General features: G+C 40.4%; 1 protein-coding gene across 15 annotated transcripts in view; it reads right to left on the reverse strand.

The window, feature by feature from the left end:
- TRIM2 (tripartite motif containing 2) overlaps positions 1 to 17,493 on the reverse strand; it is an 88,896-nt gene that overhangs the window by 61,019 nt on the left and 10,384 nt on the right. The window contains exon 1 of one of the 15 annotated variants that reach the window (XM_030271490.4): positions 10,030 to 17,406. The exons of the other annotated variants lie outside the window; for them this stretch is intronic. The gene's annotated coding sequence lies outside the window, so the exon portion shown is untranslated. Of the gene's footprint in view, positions 1 to 10,029; positions 17,407 to 17,493 lie in introns of those variants that run through there. 15 annotated transcript variants of the gene reach the window in all.

Raw genomic sequence — 17,493 nt, forward strand, 5'->3', positions numbered from 1 at the left:
ATTTTACCAAAAGTAGCCGAAGCAAAGTTTTGATATGCACCCCATGAAAGTCTATGACTCAAAGGCCCCAGATCACCTTCAGCCCCTATTTTCATCTATTTAAAGGTCTAGTGCCATGATTACATTCAAGTACCAAAGGCTTATGGAGTCACCTATATTTTGGATGCTTCACGGCTTTTGTGTCAGGACAGAAGATTCTTTTCCCAATAAAAATCAAGAAAAAAAAACTTATGGTGGTTAAAAAAAGTTTTGTCATTGCCTAAAATTAAATTTTTTATCTGTATGTTCTTTAAAATAACAAGTTTTATTTAGTTGTTAGTTTTAGCGGAGGACTTTTTCAAGCTTTTTCACTGGGAATAATTTACTCTGCTTGAACATGAGACTCTGAACAAGGCAGCTTTCACTAAAGCATCGGTGAATCAGTACAGTGAGTCATTAAAAAAATAAAAACACCATTGTAAACACTCTGACTAAAAGTCCTGAGCCTTGTCACTTGCTCAGTTTTTCATCTTGGCACAATCAGGATTGTGTTGATTGTCTACTCATTTGTACCTGGATCCAGGACTGACACAACTGGACTGTCAAAGCCAAAAGCAATTGAATGATTTAAAAAATCCCCAAACAAACAAGCAAACAACAAAAAAAGCAATACCGAACCCAAAAAACCAAGGCTCTCTAATCAGTAAAAGCAAATGACGAAATTATGAATTAATTTTTTGTGCTTATTTTTGCCTGTGCTGTCACAATTCCTTCCAGTAGTTGTAAAACCCATTGAATAATTTCAGTCAGATCAGGTAGAGATCCCAAAGGTATTATATTCCTACAGCTTTTGTGAAAAAAAGGCAGCTGTCCAGATGAGTGAAATACAATCCAATGTAAAAGGCTACACATGACCTCAGCTGTATTATTAGACACCAGGGCACCTCACACAAAAAAGAGGTCTATGAGAACAGATTCCATGTGCCCTATGGCTCAGCTGCTACCAAAGTTGGACAACTTTGCCTACATTCTAGCATTTTTCCTCTCTTCTGTTCTTCTGTCAAGGTAGTAAGGACCAAAACACACAAAATGCACAGATGTCAGCTGAGGCAAATAATAGTATTTTTGAAACAGTAATAAGTAGGATTTGGTAACAGCTGAGTTATTCTCCCAGTTAGTAATAAACAAGTGGGGTGAACTGACTACCTTATGTTCTTTCTGATATTTTCCATGATACCAAGGAACCTGATCCTTGTATAGCAGACTTACAGGTTTGGGGACAGAAATTATTTCATGGGCCACAGCAGAGTAGTCCTTGTGTGGTTTTCTGGGCATGCAGGTGTCTCCCCACTGTACAAGGACAAGCTGAATTACTGTTATCTTTGGAGTAAGAATGCTTTGGGTTTTTTGTTTTGGTTTTTTTTTTTTTTGGTGGGACATGGTAATACAGAGAAGAGTAAGTGGAAATAACCACTTTCAGTTTGTGATGCTTTTGCTGACTGAATGTTTTTCTCCCAAAGGAGCAAATGTATTAATTCACACTGATCTCTCAGGTGGTCTTCAAGATATCGATTATCTCAAAAAACAGTCAATTTACATCAAAGGTGATTTTCACAAATAGTAATTCCTGAAGAAAACATCAAGAAAATTCAAGATTCAAAAACAGATTGATTTTAAATGACCCTTCATTTTCCAGGTTCTGGGGATCCTTCTTACTCACTAACTTTATCTCCTTTTTTTTTTTTTTTTTTTTTTTTTTTTTTTTTTTTTTGGTATTTTTCACTTTCTCTTTTATCTCATCCCTATGAGGTACCAGTATCCTACTGTCCATACATAGCTCCTGCCTCCAGGCAGGCCAGCTATGTGTCCCCTCACTGCTGCCTGCATCTAAGGCATCATTTGATGCTCATATTCTCACACTTTGTGAATTTGGGGATAGTCAAGCACCATGTTCCTATTGAGCACAGGGATCTTGGCTTTCTGGAGAAATGGAGATGGAAAATATTCAACACTTTAATGGTGAGAAAATTTACTCTAGAAAGCTTCATATCAGAAAGACTGCATCAAAGAACAGATCAGATAGGAAAAACATCTTTCTAGGAGCAATTTGTCTTCTCAGAAATATGGCAGCTTCCATTTAGGATATTTTCAAATGCCTATACAAAACTACCCTGTTATTTTCCATATTAATTTTTCACCAAGATCAACTATCTTAGCAATATTAGTAGGACAAGAATGGAGTAGAATGCAGCTTAGATACTGATTATGCTGGTTATGTATCTTTATATGTAGATGCTTGAAAGGTTTTTTCAAACACCATTCCGTGTTCCTTAAAGCAAGGGAAAAGTGTCCCTCCTCAGTCAGTGACAGACAGGTTGTGACACACAGGAGATGGCAGAATATGTATCTCTCTTGGTCTGAACTCTGCTCCCATCTAATCCAGTGTGGTTGTATTGGAAGCACTGCCTTTCACAGGTATAGCTGAAACCAATCTGGTTTTCAACTAGTTTTTTGCAGCTTAAATACTGAGAAAGTGACAAGTGAAAGGTCTTGGTTTGGTCGAGGATGCACCTTCCATATAATTTGAATCTGTGAAATTAACTAAATGATAGAAGCTCAGGATGGTAGATTAACAAGCCCAGATCTCACCATGGGTATATGTTCACCTTTGGTTTTAACACTAGACCACTTGGAGTAGGACTTTAAACAGGTTTATGCAGATTTCTAGTCAGTCACAACTGAAGTTCTAGATGAGTCTTCTGATGCAAACAAGCTGGCAGGCTTTGTACCTATTGAAAAACCACAGGTCTGATAAACTGAGACAAAACTACCCTTGGAAGAGTTCAAGGCGAAGATTCACTTCACTTAATGAAATAACGTTGATTTTGGCACTGGCAATAATACATTTTTAAAAGACAAATTAGCTGTGACATTATGAATCATTTTATCAGCAGCACTTTAAAGCCAGCACATGGAACAGCTGCCTTAGGTCTAGGTTCAAATGCTAAACTTGTATTCTGTAGGTCTGGCTTCACATATTTTATCATAGCACTTCAGCTTGGTGCCCAGTGACTTGAGTTCAGCAGAAGCCTGTCCCCTTCCAGAAAGGCACATAATTGTTAGCTGATCTACCAAAGAGATATCATGCAATAATCCTTTGCTGCCTGCTCCAACTCTTAGATAGGAATGGGGCTGTTTCAATGCTTTTGGTATTTTTTTTCATGATGTATGTATTTTGCTTTATAATGTATCACTTCTCTTCCATGGAAAGAAAAAATGCAACTTAGACAAAACCACAATGCATCATAACCTTGATGTCATCGTTGGAGAAGCCCCACGGCTGCTGCTGTTTTCACTACTGCCTGCCATAGCCCATGGCTGTCCCCAGAAAAGAAAGGAGAATAAGCATAACTAAGCCACGTTTCCCACCAAGTCTCACTGTGACTGCAGGGATCTGGGCTTGCCTGGAGCACATGAGCTCATTCTGAGCACACTGGTGATGGAGACATACACAGCCTTTTCCCTTCTAAGTGAGATGAAATGATGATTCCTTTTCCCCACCCAAAAACCCACAGAACAAGAGTTAATGGCTGGATTCTTCATATTCTTTAAGCAACTATGCAATGCATATGTCCCAGTTGTTTTCATCAGAGAAGGCCAAGTACTAGAAGAACATTATTTCAAAAAACAAACATTAGACTGTTTTCAAAGGCCCCTGTTCGCCTCTAAGTGCACCCTCAGGATTCTTACTTTGCACTGAGGCACTTGCTGAACTCCCAGTGAACAGATACAGTTCATTGTCTGACAGAAAACTGCCTGTGAAAAAATGCATCTATTTTCTGCAACCTGAGAGAGGTGAATTAGCTCATAGGTGTCCACTGAGTGCTGCAGACATCATAGACTGGAGCAGGGGAAGAAAGACAACTGCAACCAAATTCTCATGCTTCTTATATACCATGTAACAGCAGGTAAGCCCCACACTCCTCCTGACTGTAGTCCTACTTCAAGGTCTTCAGTCAAACTTTTGTGGCAATCACATCCCTTAAATATGGGCATACACTCAGTTTGTGCTCAGCTCACGTTTCTGCTCTGCACTGCTCTGAATCATAGTGCAGCTTTCGGGGGAGTTTGCTACTCTGAGAAATTAACCATGAGCCCTGGCTCCTGTAAAATTGTACTGACTCAGTATTACTGGTTTTACAAACTTACATTAATGTAAGCTTCCTTTGAAAAGCAAGTATCCTGGAAACACTGATGTAAAACATTTTCATATGTCTGCATTCATGAAAAGTTCTGAACCAAAAGTAATGTGTCCAAATCCCTCTTTTTGTTTGAAAACATCATTCATCCAAGAATCAGAAATGTTACCATGTGACTGGTAACACAAAGAAATGAGCATGTGAAGAATCACAGCAAACAGTTCAAAAGCAGCTCTGGGCCTGAAGTTGTTTCAGAAGATATTTGCTGAACACTGGACACTTTGTTTGCCAAGAAAAATAGAAAAGGCTACATTTTCTAAAAAAAAAAAAAAAAAAAAAACCACCAAAAAAAAACCCCAAAAAACCCATGCTTATATGTTTCTTGGCTTAGTCTTTCTCTGACCTTGCCTGGAGCAATCCCCCTTTACAGCACACAAAAACTAGTATGTGTCTGGTTTACTCTGGACATGTCCTACTTTCCTGCCTTCAAGTACAATAAAGAGGAAAAAGAAAGTATGTTGAGACCTTTGCACTGAAGAACCTGAGACTCCAGGGGGAAACAAAGAGCCTCCTGTCCCTCAGACAGCAAACACTGAGCTGTAGTGAGGAAGACAGAGACTAGGAAGAGAATACAGCAGAAGCAAAGAGCTCTGGGGAAGTTCTTAAGGACTGAGAGGCAGGGAGAACAAGCATCTTAAATGGCATGGAACACAGAGGTTCAGGAGGCTGGGACATGGGAGGCCAGGGGAAAAAATGCTTCTAGGATAGGAAGAGTTGTAGCAGAAATATAAAGAGCATGTGAACTTTGTGAGTGAGGCAAGGGGCACAGATGACAGGGAGAAGCTACATGCCCTCCCTACACAGGCATGAACTGGAGACTTGCACTAAGAACGAGGGGCTGGAGGCTGGAAGACGCTACAAGCCAGAGTGAAAGGCTGACAGGCCTGAAGCTGAGCAGAGCTTTGGGGCAGGTAGGGAACAAGACTTTCTCTACTGAATCTATCCTTATCTACATACCTGCATGCATATAAAAGATGCTGTCCGTGCTCCATCCACATGAACATCTCTTCCCACTCTTGCATCCTCTCATTTGCAGCCAGAGCCACATCAGCCCTGGCTCACATTTTTCCATCTATGTATTGGAATGTGATAGTGTAAGATTTTTCCATAGCCAGTATGATCCAAGGAAATATTTTGATGTAGCTCTGGATCCCAAAGTGTATATGAGTGTTAAGCATAGATTTCAAAGTGATAGAGGAGAGTGGGTATCAGGAGAAAATTACAGGGAAAATAGAGAGAAGGAGACATTTCTTCAGACAGATGGTCTCAAGAAGGCAATGTCTGAAAAGTGCTGAAAATTCAGTCATTGCAATGCTGGAGTTGACATTAACCTCATCAAATACTTATCAACTTGCTCTTACACATTTGAAAACTAATTGAAAAGAAAGCCAAAGGTATCATGCTAAACATCCCAGTCAGAAGCAGAAATTAAACATATATGGGAAAAGACTGTAATTCTCACAGTCCCATTTCAGTCCTTAGTAACCAGCCTCTCTATCACCTTCAGCAAGAGTTTTGCCAGAATAAGATCTGCAGAATTCCATGCCAGGATGTTAGTAGAAAAAATGTTAACTTTTGACAGTACATTAAGGGATTACATTAGGAAGCATTAGGTAAAGTGTCAATTGAAGATGCCGCATAAGAAGAAAGATGTCAAGAAGAAAACAAGCCACAGTAAGATTTCATTTTGTGTGAGAAACTGCAGTGCACTCCTTGAATTTTAATGGATACAATGCTTCTCAGTTTCACATGCTGTGAACAAGCAGTGATAAGAGGAAAAGGCTGATGACAGCCATGATAGTTTCTTCAGACAGCAGCAACGAAGAAGAACACAGCAAGCTACCCTCTTAATTAGGGACATTTTATGCTACAAGCTAAAATTGCTGCTTTATTAGACCTTTGGGCAACTACTCAGGCAAAAAGAAGGAAACTGAAATATTTTAAAGCTTCTTCATGGTAGAAGAAACCATAACATCTATAATATTTCCTGCCTACTTGGGCACATACTGGGATACAATTTGCTTTCTGGGCCAGTGAGAGGTGAGCTAGAGAGAGAAATGAGCCATCTGGAGGCTACAATTAATATACCAGTCCTGTATGTACCCTAAAAGAAGGTAGTTTACATAACTATGCCTTTTACACACTATTAAAGCAATGCAGAGAGCCTGTTCTGTAAGCCAGTAATTCCAGTAAGAAGAAAGTTCAGGGTTTGCCAATGGAGTCCAAGGAAACATCTTCCCAGCATGAAAACAGAGCATAGCCAGTGCAAGTTCTGGAATGCCACTGAAGGTTGTTTCTTTCAGCATTGCTGGCTAGCACAGAGGTCAGATATGTCAGACAGGAGGGAGACGAGGCAAAGGAACCAGTGTAAACTGGTAGATATTGATGATTTAAAGGCAGCACAGACCTGAAGACAACTTACCCACTGCCATTCACTCTCTGTCACAGGCAAAGCAGGTAGGAAGTAATCCCTCTTTTCTGTCTTGACCCAAGTTTTCTATTATATTTTAGGCAGGCCACCCTATAGAAGGAGACCTGTGGCAAATACCTGGTTGACAGACTTCCTCTATTCTACTGGGGTGAATTTTGCACATATAACCTGCCTAGAAATCATTTTCTTTGCTAAGAGCAGTACCTTTTCCAAGTAACATCACCAAAATAATATGCACACATTAGAGGAAGATCCTCTGCTCTAAATGTATGAGTGAGACCTGGGTATTACAGCCCTGCTGCTTTTTTAATAGAAAAGGCTGCATGCTTAGCATTTTTCATTTTTTTAGAACCAACCACTATGTTCCACTTTAGTGGCAACAGCACCCCTTACCTAGCATCTAATACCTAGGAAAAAGGATCTGGGAAAAAAAAAAAAAGACAAAATGAAAGATTTTTAAATATTTCATAGGCATGGGTGAAAACTGAGGATATCAGTCAGAGGGTTCAGATCTAAGAGAGAGGACAACTTACCCAAGGAGGCTGAGGAGGCAAATTTCAGCCTTTATCCCTATGGAGACCCGAGTTCTGATAGTGAGTGATTCCCTATAGAGACCTGACTTCTGATAGTGAGTGATTTTATAAGGAAATCTATCCAAACCTGACAGAAGGATGCCATTGCTTCTTTCAGACCTTCAGACTTTTTCCAGCTACCTGACAGTTCAGTTTCCTGGTCAGACTCAAAGAGCTGATGGAAGGGAGACACATACAATATTTCACTCACAGGTTGTCCCTTATCATAACCTTAATTGATGTGTGTCAAGCATATAGGAGAGCACTGTATATCACTGCATATCAGCAGAGCACTTGCTAATAATAAACCCTGAGGCAAAAAGTACCCTTAAAGCCTTCTGCTTTCACTAAAGATTCAAATGACCAGTGTCATGAATTAGAGCTCCAATAATTCAAAATCTGTAGTAATTTAGAGAGTTGTTCCTTCCCAAGATATTGATCCATTTTGGGAGCTGGTCTGACACTCCCAAGGGCAGTATAGGGGAAATACAGTGGCTCTAATTATCTAATTACCATGAGTATATTTGGGAAATACTGGTAAGAAGTCAGGGTTTCAGTCAACCCCAAACGAATACCTTTCTTCAAGTTCTGAACAATTGAGCAATAGCTATATTACAAGTGTGCCTGCAGACCAAACACTCAGCCACAGGAAATTGCTGGCAAATGCACCTACAGAACCAGAGGAAGAAAATGAGCCACACTAAGCAGTTGTATTTCCAGCTTCCTTGCAGATTTTAGCTCCTTTTGTAGATTGAGCATGATATGCTTCACTGCTTGCCAGGCCATCTGAAAGCTTCGTTAATGAGTATTAGTAAATAACTTTGTTTTCACAAACTGCCTATCAGCTCAGAATCAAAAAGTGCAATTACAGCTTATTCAGTTCAGAGCAGTTCTTTTATGAAGGATGTTGATTCAGCATCTTGTTTTAGCAAGACGTGTAAATACATCTTCAAAATTATCTCTCTGGGAGGAAAAAAAAATCAATTTTAATTTTCTGCCTGTTTACCATGATGCAAATCAAACAGGCACAGTCTGCCCCTTCAGAGCCAGCCATGTTGTGCTGAGCTCGTGATGCACAAGGGATTTCTTTCTTTAGTCAAGAGACAGACAATGTGGTGAGCATATTGATTACTCCTAACTATGTACTGCAAGGGCACAGCAACAATTCCTAGGTGCGTGTTGTATCTCACGGCTTTCATTTAACTACTGATATCCTGCTTTCTTAATCTATTGACAAAAACCATCTTCACTAATCAAGGCTTAGTATCTAGCTGCTGCTTAGTGCAACTGACTGAAACATTCTGGCTTGTATTCACAGCCTGGCACAGAAGCAGCTTATTGCAGTAATTAGCTTTAATTCATACACTACCACACATGCACTGTACTGCTGCACAGAAGGCTCAGACTGAACAACCATCAGCATCAAGACCCACCTAAAATGTACTAAGTACAACAGCTGCCAGTGTTGTTAGAAAGTTTCTGTCTAGCTGTCTCCTAGCCACTGCTTTCTAAACATCATATTGCTTGACTGGCACTCTGCAACCCACAGCTCATTGAATGATGCAGTCATTAAGATCTTATAGGTGAGTAAGATTGTTCTGCCAAAAGTTTCCAGGCTGCGCCAGGGTTGTCTGCGGAAGCTGTGCACAGCCCCAAAACACAAGCAGCACAGCAGAGACAAAGGCACAACCCCCAGGGTATTTCCCTATTGGGTACATCCACAGGGGGCAAGCTGAACAAGCTGAAAGAACATGGCATCAGGCCTTGCTTTGGATTTGCTTTTAATTTTTTTTTTTTGCATGAGTCAAGGCTAATGAAGGTCTGATTGCAACTTTCCCGTGATTTTGAATAGAGGAATAATGAACATGCTTATTTACAGTGACAGGCACCTTTCTCCCCCTCAGGTATCTTGAACTCATAACCCAAGCCCCAGTTACCACACAAACCTACGCACAGACTCGCCCAAACTTCAGCAGACTAGGTCCGAGATTCTGCATTGTGACCAGCTCTGACATGGATATTAAGACTTTCTTTGCCAGTGTAAATGACAAAAGAGAAATTCTAAAAAGTCCATAAACATATCCAGTGCAGGTGTCAGTTGAAGAATACTGCCCAAACAGGCAATATTTTATTTCAAATTCTGAAAATTAGAAAGGGCACACTAAAGATGCAAGAAGTCATGCTCATTCCATCTCTGCAGTCTTTTGCTCTGTAGAGCTGTGAACAGTTCCCAATACCAGCTCCCAGTAAACAAAGAGCACTGAAATCTCTGACCATTACTTTCTTTTTCCACTGCCAGGTATATATCTTCAAACTTGACAGCATCTATCAGCATTTTGGGGAGCATTCATTTTATAGTATTTTATTTCCAGCCATTTCACACTTTTCCAAACCACATTACTCATGACCTTGCAAAAACTGCTGCTGTTTAAAATGAGACTGGATGATCAAATACTGTAAATTCCTCTAAAAATAAGAACTAGATGTAGATTAAATTGTGTGTTTATATATATATATAAAATATATATAAACCTCACAACTTAGTAAGTTTAAATGGATTGTGTCCTTATTAACTTTTTCCCTTTTGTCTTCGAGGAAGGTCTCATTTGAGATTGAAATCCTGTGGTCCTTGCAGTCATGACACTGCATACAAAGTAGCTGCTCTTTTACTTCAGACAGAGGAAAATGCTTTAATAGCTGCCTCTCTGAATGACAGCACCTACCTGCCTTGCTAAAACATGCCCTTAGTCTTATGAGAAAAGCCACAAGAAGACAGAAGGCTACTTACTAGTGTTCCATAGAGTCCAGGCGGAAGAATCAGAGGCTGAAATTCCCTGTGCCTGTGATGAGAAGATTTAGCTCCCAGCAGCATTCAGACAGTTGGTCCCATTACAGCCATCGGGCGGCTGAGTTAAAGGGTGGCCGTGCACAAACATAAACAGCTTGTCAGCAGAAGCCAAAGAGGCGGGCCTGCCCTGCCAGCCACAATGCGAGCCAATGATTAGCTCCTTCTTCACATTCTGGGTGTTCAAGATATTGAGTTTCATTCTTAAGCAGGGGAATAAGAGGGACTGACTGGGAAGGGCTAAGGCTTGACGGTTTACTGCTAGGCATTAAAATGCTTAAGGTGGAAGGAAAAACAAAAATCAATAGATCATTTCAGGAAAAGCACATATTTGCTTTATATTCATACAAACACTTCTAGGGAGCCTGCAGGCATCTCCAAGGCACAGTTTCTTTTAGGTCAATTAAACATACAAGCAAACAAAAGACCTCTAAATCAAATTTAGTTCATATTCACTGTGTAGAAGTTTCACTTGCAAAGTCTCTAATTTTAATTCTCTCCATCCTTTTTCTTATTCTCATCCTTCCTAACATGCTTTATGTGCTTTATTTGCTGACAGTGGCATTTCTCACTTCTCTGTCACAAATGTCTTACCCTGACCTTCTTGACCTGACCCCTCAACCTTTATTGATCCTCCTATGATTGCTTCTCTTCACCTCCATCTTAAACTGCTTGTTCTTTGGGTCCTGATCTTCTGGAAAGGGCAGAGTCGCAACAGAGGCACCTTACAGTAAGGTTCTGTGAGACAAATGATTGCTGGCAAAAGGGGAGGTGTCAAGTCTCCCTTCTCTTCAGCACTACACTGTGCCCTCCTTGTCTGTCCCCCCATCATTCAGGAAAGGCAATGTAGCACAGAAGCAAATGATTCCCAGTCAGTTTACTGATCTTAACACAGAGACAAAAGAGGTATTGCATGGAGTAAATACTCCCTGAAATATAAGCTCCTTCTGATCTTGCCTCAGTCATCTATGTTCCCACCTGTCTGCCCAGGTTCCTCTCTCCCTTTGTTGTTTGAATTGAATTGTTCCTAGTTAATTGAATACCCTGCTTACAGCTGCTGATCCCATTTCATCCCAGCTCTGTCCTACTTTCTTATGCCTCTAGTTTGGCTGTGAGGCCTGTCTGCCACCAAAATCTGTCTCATCAAGCGTTCTATAATAACTCCCTGCATAAATATCATGTTTTGTACTTCAAGCCTCAGGCTCATTGAGCTCTTTTTTTCTATCCTCCTTAAAAACCATGCCATCTTTTTGGCTTTCACTGTTTTTTCTCTGACCTTTCTGATTATTTCTTCTCTCAGCATTTACTCCTCCCTCTCTCGCACTCCCAAAGGCACCTACTTCTCGTTATATTCTATCCAGTTTTTACTATTTGCTTGTGCAGGTTCCTGTACCACTTTATGTTAGTGATTTACGAACATCCATTTGTACTTTTCAGCTTTATGCTTTTCTCCAGTCCCATATTTCACTCTGTGTTTTAGGCATATTGTATTAAATGCCCTGACAGCTTTTAATTTTAAGATCCTTTTCTGGGGTGAAATTAAAGCAGTGCAATCACACTACATTCCGTGTAGTCTTGGCACAAGTCGTTTCTCTCCCTCTCTGCTTTGATAAAGAGTTGAACTCGCTGCAGAAGCAGATGCTGGAGTTAGCACCTCGTTCAGACGGACGGGAGTATGGAAGCTCTCCGGCTTCTGCTGACGGGCTGCACGAGAGTTCTGGCACAAAGCGCTGCATCGCAATGCGCTCAGGTCACATTTGCAAGTTTTTCTTCACAGTGACACGTACTAGACACGTTCTTCAATGACATCTCAGATTCTGATGCAATTGCACAGCTCCATCAGCTGCCACCCAGGGACATAACATACACTGACTCTACTTTTGCCCAGATTTCAGTCTGTGCTATCCACACCAACACCATTATTTTACCAAAGCTCTTTTCCAGTATTTTTAATGTGTAATCTCTGCCCAGGTCCACCATGGGATCACAGTATATGATTACTTTAATTATTTTGATTACTGAGCCTGGAACTTATTACCAATGCACCTGCATTGATTCCCACTAAAAATTCAGCAACTGAGATAATCTTTTGTTCCATGCCACAGCCACATTGCCTGCACCTCCATGAAAGCCATGCTTTCATGTCTTGAGCTTAAGGCCTTTTCAGAATTTCTCCTTTCTTACCAATCCACTCCTACATCTCTTCATCACAAGGCCAGGCTTTTTAGATTTCTCTCTTCCTTACAAAGCTCTCTTTTCTTCCCTTGTCTTCTATGCAGAGAATGCCCTGCTTGCTGAAATCAAATTACTTATTTTTCTTTCTCTCTCCAATCTACATGTCACAAAATATAGAAATAATGTATCAGAGTGAGAATAGGAGAAGCAATTAATAGGTGAAAAGTCACTCCAGAAAGAGAGATGTTTCAGCAGTGTATATAAAATGTATGTGCTACAAATCTCCTACCATCAACTATAAACTGCATATTATGCACCTTACACTGTTAGATTTTTTTATGGAACAGGATAGGCATGAAAAGCCCTTGATGGATATGGATCAAGTGCCCAAATACTGTACATGAAATTGTGAAAAGACTGCTATGAAAAGACTGTTTGTAGATGCACAAGAGAAAGCAAGCTAGCTATTGCATTTCTGATTCCCATGGAAATTTATTTTAGATGCTAATTCAGTGTAGCCACAAATAAAGAAACAAAAGAAAGCAAGAATGAGCTGATTTAGTGGACTTTGTTGAAAAGGCACACTTTAGACAAAGTCACCCTGGGTACAACTCCTGTGACTCCAATCATAGCATTATGCCAAGGATGAAGCTGCCTCTTTACCCTTAAGCCTGGCATGACACAGGAAAAGTGTTACCAGCACTGCCAACAAAACTAACCCAGGCACCAGCTTAGTGTGATGGCCAAGCTGATTTAATAACTTACTTTTATCAAAAAGGTTATCCCTGTGTCTTTACTGCCATTCCTGCTGCATAGGCCTGTGTCTCTCTCACATGTGTTGCAGGAACAGTGTGAAAGCTCACAGCCCAAATTTGTCTTGCTGGATATGTCTTTCAGACAGGTCAATGATATGACTCAATATGCCTGCCATGTTAATCACCCAAAGCACCAGTGGCAGGAAACAGAAAGCATGTGGCTGAATATAGAGAGGGGGAGAAGGCAGAGACCAGAATCACCACCTTTTTTTTTTCGTATGCAAAAGATGGCTGTCATCACCCCAAAAAGCTTCCATCTATCCTGGGGTGAAATTTAAAACCATGAGCCCCAAACCCAGCCATTCTTAAATACAAGATCCCAAAAGCTGATGATTTCCTTCCAGCTCAGCATATTCTATGATTCTATTATATGATTCAGCAGAACTTTGCCCACTCTCTCAACTGCAGGCTCCATGGGTGCCATTTTGACTCTGTCCCTTTCATATTACCATCCATGCATCTGGCTTCTATTATTTATTGTTTGCTTTCCAAAACCGTTGTTTTTTTGGTTTTTTTTTTTTACTATTTTGTGGCCTCACTCAATCTGCCCACCCTCACTCTGCCATTTCTTCTCAAAACAAGCTCAGCTGGATGCCTGTTCTTTGTATCTCCCTTTGGGACTAACAAGGAACCTCAGGCTCCCTGAGGCTCAGGCTGTCCAGTTTGTGCCTACATTGCTGCTGGGAGGAGACCTGCCCTAGTTCTCCAGCAGAAGCCACAGATGCTGCAGAATAGAGTGGAGTGAGATTTTTGTCATGTTTTACTGGCCTGCTTTCAGTTATAAAGGGGGTTACAAGTTATTCCCAGAAAACACACCAGCTCAAGTAATGGAAGACTTCAGATAGTGACAAAAGTGAAACTGTGTAGCTGAAATGTCTTTTTCCTGTTAAAAAGGAAAGCAAATGGCACAAATGGGCAGGGGAAGAGATCGTGTATAGATGCACCACACTAACATAGGAGACTGCAGTCAGTGGGAACTTGGGCTTAGTCCCAGCTCAGACCATGTGCATTTTGAACTTTGTGCTCTTGGACCACTTCCTAATTAGAGAGCAAGCGACACACTGTGGAACTATTTAACCCTTTGGTGGTGCCTCCTGATGTGTAGCAAATGCCAGAAGAGACTCTGGGGATGTGTCTAACCCGTGGAGGCTACATAGACTATAGGACCTATCCCGATGCTCCAAATAGCTTAAGTGGAACAACTGCTGTCAGCATCTCTTTTCATGACTCCCTACACAGAAAGGTCAGGCTTACAACTACTTCTTTCTGTGCTTGCTGGAATCACCTCCTAATGTGCCAGCTTTCCATCCAGAATCTGACTGTCTTCAAGACAAACTAGCTCCTTCAACCTCATCAGTAATGCTACACCAAGGATCAGATCAAACAGAGATACCTGCCGCAACTTAATAGTGTAAATAACACCACACTGAACCAAGAGACCTGCTTCTCTGCTTCACAGGAGGGGAAAAGCAGCAGAGTATTATCAAATTGTAACTGTAACTAAAAATACAATTATAGCATTAGGAGCTGTGTGGAAAGAAACAAAGGATAACCCTTGTTTTACAGCTGATGTACATCAACAGCTGTCATGACCATCACTGGTGTTCTAGCTAGATCTGCACTAGTGATTTCATTTTTTATATCTCTTTGTAATGTGGTAATATTATGTCTTACCTATTTCACAGAAGCTCTGTGTGGATATATTTACAGCTCTTTGAAGCTCTCACTGAAGACATTTCAGACTTACAAACTGGTTTTATTTTCACTATTGACTTAAGAAGTATATCCTTTGAAAGCAAATAAACAGGATAACTACTTTGGCAAGATACTTTTTTTTTTTAATTTCCTACCACCTCAAGGTCAAACACAATACAAATGCATGAATAAAAAGAGATGCACCTCCAAAAATGCATGCACTGTGGGTAAAGATTAACTTTGGCCCTGTAGAGCACAGTAAACCTACAAGTTTAAAGTCCATCTAAAGAAGTTTTCTCCTCAGCTTCCCTGTGTCCCATTTCCTGGTGAGAGATGTTTCATAGGCCTCAATTGCTGCAGAGTTCAGAGGAGGCCTTTCAAGTACAAGTTACTCTTTGCACATGCTCTTCATCCCCCATTCAGTTGTGCTCTACCTTATTTGTAGACCAATGGCCTCAGTTCTCATCTCACCTGGAATTTGGTAGTCAGAATTTTTGAGCCTTAAGGTTTTTCTAGATGGAACTGTGCCATCAAAGTAGCAAGAAGTATCAAAGCTACCTGTGAAATATCTGTCTAATGTATGTGCTGGTAAAGCAGGAGAAAACTTAGTCAAGAAGCAATGCAAATTAGCTCGTCTTGGGCACCATGCTGCCATAACTAGCTTCTACATCCAAGCTAGCTATAAGCTACTTTAAGCCTTGCTATACAACACTACAAGCATTTTTCAGTTAAATTCTGTGAATTAATCTACGCACAATATTTAAATTCCACTGTTGTTATGGGGTGATTCATGCACTTCTAGAAGGGTTTTGCAAACCATGCTGAAACACCCCTTATCTTTGATTAGATTTAGAGTCCAAAAAAATATTCCAGAAGGACAGATGTTTTGGCTTTGGAGCAGATCTATGTTCAGTGTGTCAGGTATGCTGACAAAGAGCCAAAAAAGAGCCACAGACCCAGCAGCACACACATCCATCCTAATTTCGAATTACAAGATGACTTGTCTCCAAGGAATGCTTTCCTACATACCAGTATAAACATTTCCATTGGTTTCTTTGGAACTGACAAATTCCTTATTAGGTATGGCCTTTGTCACAAGGAAAATATTGCCTCTTCAGTTTCTCACCCCTCTGTGAGCTATGTTCTTGCTCAGACAGAAGAACCCAAGGGAAATATCCAAAAGAACTCTTTTGTTAAGACCTTGCTGTTATACAACAAACAGACAGCATTAATTATAGGACTGCCTTCAAGATAGCTGTGGTTCCTGCTCCCATAAGAAACCCTATTCATTGTGAGCTCAGCAGTAAATATTCCACTTGTTTCCTTGGCACAGAACCAAATTCCTGCATCAACTAGAGCAAAGGATGCTCAGAGACCAAGAGGGATTTGCCCATCACAGGAAAAATGCTCAGATTAGTGAAGCAGTGACCTTGGTTCAAAGAAAGCACTTTAATACATGCCTTTCTGTCAAGCATATGAGAACTCCTGCTGATTTCACTGTCACATCAATGAGGTCAGCCATGGATTTATCCAGGAACTAAAAGGAATTAACTCCCTTCACACATACACACCCCCTGAATAACAGCCAGACTGGCCTGTGCCCAATGGTGCAGATGTGACTTGTCCCTCCCCTCTCTCAGTGTGAATCAGGAGTTTACCTCTCCTTGAATGACACTACTGATGCATTTTATGCCTTCTTGCTGAATAAGTGTGGGATACCAAAAAAACCACTATACCAAACTTACTTCTACGTCCCCTTTCTACCCAGCAAGCCTACACAAAGCGTGTCAGTTACCAAGCATGCAGAAACACCGAAATAATTTAACTGCTTGAAACTGCAGAGGCACAACAAAGGTCAGAATCATTCATTTGAACAAAGAAATCCAAAGAGATGGTGGTGTGTCCTGTATAAGCCTGCCAGCAAACACAACAGTCCAAGTTTTCAGCATCCTCATATAACAGACAAGTAAGAGAAATTTTAATGAATTCCAGGTGCTCTCAAGTCAAATTCCTTGTGACTACCTATCCCCCCCAAAACCTAGGGGGGAAACTAGTTCTCAAGCAAAGCTCTGTTATAAAGGTATTCTGAGCAGCAGGAGAGGAAAAGAAGATCTTAATATTAAAGACACTACAAACCTCAGCCATGCAGGACAACTCAATTAAAATATAAAAGTGCCCTTGATCCAAGTAGCAAAAAAGCTAAACCTGTCATGTAATCAGAACCAAACCACACCCATGTCTGGATTTAATTATGCCATGCCATTTTACAGCAGCCTAAGAAAATTGAACTGGGGATCAAATAATCCTAAAATAATTCTTTAGTCAGTCACATATATAAGAACCTGGGTAAGAATGGGTAATAGACAACATCAGCAGACTGAGCATACAAAGGTTCTAATAAAAGGCAAGAACAACAACAAAGAAGTCCATAGATAAATGGCTCATTTCAGAGCAATAGCACGTACCACAAAATTTCTGTATGGTCTACAAAATTCAAGCAAACCTACAAAACTAATGTATACTGAAAGGATGGAGTTCTGGTCAATATCTGATCACTGATTTGAAAAGAAATTGAATTCATGGAATGCTAAAACTCTTCAAAAATACATATTTTCTTATGAGTTCTACACATAATTAAATTCTCCATAAGAAAGTATTTATATGAGATTGTATGCTTATATAGCAACTGTAAAATAAAAAGGAAAAATCTATATAAGAACAT

This window comes from Taeniopygia guttata, chromosome 4, assembly GCF_048771995.1.
Source record: "Taeniopygia guttata chromosome 4, bTaeGut7.mat, whole genome shotgun sequence".
In the NCBI taxonomy this organism is placed as follows: domain Eukaryota; kingdom Metazoa; phylum Chordata; class Aves; order Passeriformes; family Estrildidae; genus Taeniopygia; species Taeniopygia guttata.